The sequence below is a fragment of the Mus caroli genome, chromosome 3, assembly GCF_900094665.2.
Source record: "Mus caroli chromosome 3, CAROLI_EIJ_v1.1, whole genome shotgun sequence".
Lineage (NCBI taxonomy): Eukaryota > Metazoa > Chordata > Mammalia > Rodentia > Muridae > Mus > Mus caroli.
This window is the reverse complement of record NC_034572.1, coordinates 146541485-146547199: the sequence shown is the minus strand read 5'-3', so window position 1 is coordinate 146547199 and position 5715 is coordinate 146541485. Positions and strand designations below refer to the sequence as shown.

At 43.8% G+C, this 5715-nt stretch overlaps 1 protein-coding gene and 1 long non-coding RNA gene across 8 annotated transcripts in view; one reads left to right on the top strand and one right to left on the bottom strand.

The window, feature by feature from the left end:
• LOC115030629 overlaps positions 1-3100 on the bottom strand; it is a 5552-nt gene extending 2452 nt beyond the window's left edge. The window contains exons 1-2 of the long non-coding RNA XR_003836229.1: positions 3019-3100; positions 1730-1836 (exon numbers count right to left, since the gene is read on the bottom strand). This is a non-coding gene — a long non-coding RNA (uncharacterized LOC115030629). The remainder of the gene's footprint in view (positions 1-1729; positions 1837-3018) is intronic.
• St6galnac3 (ST6 N-acetylgalactosaminide alpha-2,6-sialyltransferase 3) overlaps positions 1-5715 on the top strand; it is a 513109-nt gene that overhangs the window by 172523 nt on the left and 334871 nt on the right. The window lies entirely within an intron of this gene.

Sequence of the window (5715 nt, the reverse complement as noted above, 5' to 3'; positions counted from 1 at the left end):
TGGGTGAGGTTGTGGGTGAGGGTGTCTGGATGGGTGAGGTTGTGGGTGAGGGTGTCTGGATGGGTGAGGTTGTGGGTGAGGGTGTCTGGATGGATGAGGGTACATGCGAGTGTGTCTGACAGGAAGATGTGTATGGAAAATTCCCTGCTCCTCCTCACTGGGTAACTCCCATCACTAACAACGTGTGTGTGTGCGCGTGTGTGTATGTGTGTGTGTGTGTGTGTTTGTGTGTATTTATCAATTGAACATTTACTTAAGGCTGACTTTGTGCCAGACACTCATTGAGGAACCTCGTAAATATGATGCATTCGTACCAAATAAACCTTTGAGGACTTACTGTCATTGTCCTGCTCTGCAGAGAGAGACCTGAAGCAAAAAATGGTCTGAAGCCATGCTTAAAGCCCCGTGACTCGGAAGGCACAACACTGTTGACGAACGTTTGCATGCAGGTTCTTCAGAGTGAGAGTCTCCTCCACTGCATTCAATAGACGATAGCATTGCCCTTGGGACACTGCCATACACTCAGTATAGATTTTCCTCTTGACTCTGCCAATTCTGGTATTTGAGGTAGGTTGCATGACAGAAGAATCTTATACAAAAAGCACACTTAATTATGAGCTCATTTTCTGTGCTAATAGAGTGAGGTGGCAAGTAAATGACAGGGAGTGGAGAGCTCTGTCAGGCTGTGGCCCTGGCTGCTTGTCAACAGCAAAGCTGGACAGAGATGCCGGTTGCCTGCAGGGACAGGCTGTGTCCAGTGCATTCAGCAGTGTGTGTGTGTGTCTGTGTGTATGTGTGTGTGTGTGTGTCTGTGTGTGTGTGACTTCCTCCTGTGCACAGAGCACAAGGAGTGTTCAAAAGCACACAGATGAGAATTCAGGTAGGGCCAAGAGTCCCAGGAGAAGGGTCGAAAGATGACACGGAGGAGACAGACTGTGCTCTTCTGTTTAACTCGAAGGCTCGAGGCAGGTCTGGAGAGAAATGTCTCCCAAGCCATCGTGGCTGTGCTTTAAGGAGCGTAGTGGACTCACTTTCATACATGTAGTCCTTGGAAAGGCCCAGCCTCACTTTGCTGCACAGTACATTGCCTGGTGAGGGATTTTTGAAGGGATGCTCACACACATGGCCTGGACTTGTTGACTCTTTGGCACACCATTAGACATAACTGGAGGAAAGGGGAGGAAGGGAATGTGTAACGAGGTGACACAGAAGTCAAAAAGTATGGCCTGTGTGAGAGTGTGAGTTTGTAAGAGTTGTGAGCGTGTGTGTGTGTGAATGTCTGTGAGTCTGTCTATATATGTGTTTGTGAGTGTATATGTGTGTGGAAGTGTGTGTCTGAGATTGTTGTATGAGTATGCGTGTGTATATGAGTGTGTGAGTATGTGTCTAAGTGTATGTGAGTGTTCATGTGTGAGTGAGTGTGCCTGAAAGTGTTATAAGTGTGTATGTATGTGTATATGAGTGTGTGTGTGAGAGTGTATATGGTGTGAGAATATGTGCTCAGCTGTTGAGAGCAATGATATGTATGGAAATATATTTTGATAGCAATAGAAAAACAGAAAAAAGAACAATGTAGCAGGTAGGATGTGTGGAAAACAGGAAAGGTGAGAGCAGACAGACCCTTTGTAAGTCTTATATCCAGTGTCTATGATTCCAACCCCCTCCATCGCGTGGTTAGAAGCAGCTCGCTCACAGTTGCTCAGAGTGAGCATTTCTCCTCAGTTTTTACCTTCAGCATATGGAAGGAGCTCTCACCACATGGGCTCCCTTCATTTCCTTCCCATTGTCCTGGTTTGAGGAGCCAATTGTCCTAAGGTCTGTGGCAAATCTCAAAGGCTGCAGGGAAGGGGAGGAGAGGCTGTCAGCCAGTCTTTGTCTTTCCACTTTTGTAACAGAAATAATTTCAGAGACATTAAAATTGTTATCAAACTACACTTTTTTTGAGTTCTTTGAACATTTTCTGTTTCAAAACATTTAAAACCAGGGTATCATTTTGTTGTACCTGATTTATTTATTTTTTGTGTTTGTCTGCATGCATATGTGTGAGTGTGAGTGAGTGTGTGTGTGTGTGTGTGTGTGTGTGTGTGTGTGTGTGTGTGCCACAGTGCCCCATGGAGGTCAGAGGACAGCTCTCAGCAATCGGTTGTGGTTCTTCCCTCACTAGGTGGGTCCTGAAGATCCAACTCAAGTCCTCAGACATGGCGACAAACACCCTTACCTGCTGAGCCATCTTATTGGCCTTAATTATTATTGTACTGCCGCCTAAGACTCTCCTCGGTGTCTTGGTTGTTGGCTATTTTCTAATTTTTTTGGCTTTATAAACAGTGTTGGGGAGACAAAACAACATTTGCTGAAAGGACACAAGTTTCTGTTTCACAAGAACAGCCTTACTGTAGTCTGGAAGACTGCAGGATAAAAACCACGATCTGTATTTTAAAGTAATGATTTGAAGCTCATTCTTGCTACAGTGCCTTATGGGAGAGCTAGGGTGTAACACACCAGGAGAGATGCTTCACTTCTTGAGTCTCTCCCATCCCTTCAGCCCTTTCCCTAGAAATCTTCAAGTGTCTTCAGTGCCCAAGAATGTTCTAGCACAGTCAGGTAAGAACTATTAAACATTCATTACTATTTGTTGGTGATACCAAAAAAGTAAAAATTTGACTTTTAAATAAAGAAACTTCATTTTCCCCCTTAGCCTAGACTGAGAATCAGAGTACTGCTGGTGCCATGAATAGGTAAGATCGCCTTCTGTCTGATGAAATCATCAAGATACCATTCAGTGATTGATATATTGAAACCAACTCAGCCACACCCAGGCAACTTGGTCAGAACTTGCCAGTGGTATCTTATGAGCAGAGCCCTGCTAGCTTCTCTAATCTTTTCAGTTTAGGGAAAAGTGCTGGGTCAGGACTGACCATTTAGGAATCAAGGGGAAATAGGGCTCATTTGGTGAAACTGCCGTGTGTTACCCTGTGTATCTCCTGCCTAAGTTTAAGGGTGAGAGATTAATCTTACAACCTTTAAGGATTTTAAGAGTTCAGATTCTTTCTCCTGGAACAAGTCTCCAATTCTCCCAAGGCTTCTGTGTTGTCCTTGATCTGGGGTGGGAAGGGAAGGGACGAAAAAACAGCAACATCAGCTTTTGCCTCTGTGCAATAAATAAACATGTGGGCGTCTTCTCCGCAGACACCAGGGTATTTGAATATTTGTAAATTGCAGGGATTATAAGTAACTTACAGACCTCTCATGATCGCGCACAAGACCTTCATGAATATGCTAGTAGGCAGCTAATCTCTTTGTTGTCCATCCCTCTGTGCCCTTGCTTGTTGGAAGATGAGAATTTTATGATCGGTTCAAACCAAGGGGAAGCCAAGGGAACTGCGTTTGATGTGCAGGAGATACGGAAACATTATTTAATTTATGATTTTATTTTTTCCTCTGGGTTTGGATAAGGTAAGTTGTTTACAAGGCCATTAGGCCAGAAGGACATTAGAAGTCATGTGTATGTAGGTAAGAGCAATGATCAGGAAAGAAAATCCATTAGCAAGTAAAAGCAACCAGAAAGAGCTCGTGGTTTTCAGGAAAAAAAAAAAAAAAAAAAAAAAAAAAAAAAAAAAAAAAAAAAAAAACCAGAAGGAAGGCACCGGGCCAGACGCTGTCAAATAATCTTTCCAAAAGAAAGAAGTCATTTTTTCAAGGCCCCATTGAAAATTCTTTTCTATTCTGTTGGGACCAGAGGGAATAGATAAGAAAGCTATTGAACAGGTAAAATTTACTTGTTTTTCAAAGCCTTAATAAGAAACAAATAACATTTTTGGTCCAATTAGCAACATTAAGATAAATTTAATGTATGGTCTTCCTGGGATTTGTACAGTTTACAAGCATTGCTGGTAGAGAGGAAAATGAATTTTGTTTCATTCTATTTCCTAGGGAGATAGCAAAACACTTGGGGGTTTGGGGGAGGGAGCTTTTAATTAGAACTATTCTAGGAACAAGTAAAAGAACCAGATATGGAGCCAGAGTCCATCTTCTGAGGTTACAGTCTGGATGAAGATTGGAGCCATTGTTAAAAGATGTTCATCTAAGGCTTCCGAGTGTCACAGTTACAGGTGACATGTCTAAGGCTTCTGAGGGCCACTGTTATGGCTGATAATTACGGGTAGTCACCCTGTGTGTCATTATTCTGCCTGGACTCCAAGCAGACACACAAGCTTTACCGTCATACAACACCAGTGCATCTCCAGAGAACTGATGGTGGGTATAGCAAGCGTCCTGTTGGCGAGCCAGTGCACGTTTGTTGGTAAGCAGGTAGATCGCCATATAGCTTTGTTACCTTTTCCAGAAACTCTGCAAGAAGCCAGAAAGAAACCAGGAGAAAGGAAAGACTGCGAGAGCCCAGTCCGGCTTTCTGCCTGCATCCTGGGTCAATTATCCCATGGATCAGACCTGCTCACAGGGAGAATTCTTTCTGCCTTATCTGGATTTAAAATTTGCAGAGCACAAACTTAGCTTGTTTTTATCCTGAAACTCTGACCACAAGCTTAGACCTTAATTTCCCAGTGTAAAGAAAAGACAAGCCCTGTTGTCCTGTGAGGCAAAAAGAGCTCACAGGATAGAAAATGTTAGTACAGGAGTAGGGGTTAGGGGGAGACATGACAGACACAGAGGGTGGAGGGAAAGAGAGAGGGAGAAGGAGAGGAAGAGCGAGAGATTTACATAGGAAACACAATAAGCCAGTCTCTTGGCCTCATAACTATTTTAAGGTTCCACAAAAATTAATTTAAAATATTTGTGAGTAGAAATAAATAAACCAATTATCATTATAATGCTAAACAGGCAATGCTGGAATTAACCCGGGGTTTTTCTTGGCTCACAACAAACCTAAGTATGCTTTTGTGATGGTTTGTAGGTGCTGCTTCACCTGGGGAGTGGCACTATTAGAAGGTGTGGCCCTGTTGTAGTAGGTGTGTCACTGTGGGCATGGGCTTTAAGACCCTCATCCTAGCTGCCCAGAAGCCAGTATTCTGCTAGCAGCCTTCAGATAAAGTTGTAAAACCCTCAGCTCCTCCTGTACCATGCCTGTCTGGATGCAGCCATGTTCCTGCCTTGATGATAATGGACTGACCCTCTGAACCTGTAAGCCAGCTCCAATTAAATGTTGTCTTTAAAAGACTTGCCTTGGTCATGGTGTCTGTTCACAGCAGTACAACCCTAACTAAGACAGCTTTGCCATTTTAAAATTCAGTCATAGAAATAGCCTAGGGCAGAAATACCCAGGTCCCATAGAGTATTCATGTGATTCTGCCTGAATGAATGGCAAAGAGAAATTTACGGACAGACATACTCAAAGGACAGAGAGACTTCAGGAAGTGTTGAGAGAATTATGATAGGAAGGTATATGCAGACTTAAAGAGACGGGCAGCAGTGACCAAGACATGTCACCTAGATAACCAGACATATACCACTCAGACGCATGCACCCAATACATACACCCTGATAGGGCAGAGAGGCAGAGACAGTAAGTCAGAGGCAGAACAGACATGCAGCATGCAGAACCAGACAGACAGACAGACAGACATGGGTAAGATACCTTAGGGGCCTTTCTGCTGGAAGGAGGCAGCTACTCACTTCTCCTCCTTTTCTTCTTCTTCCTTCTCCTCGTCTCTTCCTCCTTCTCTTCCTCCTCCCCCTCCTCCTCCTCCTCCTCCTCCTCCT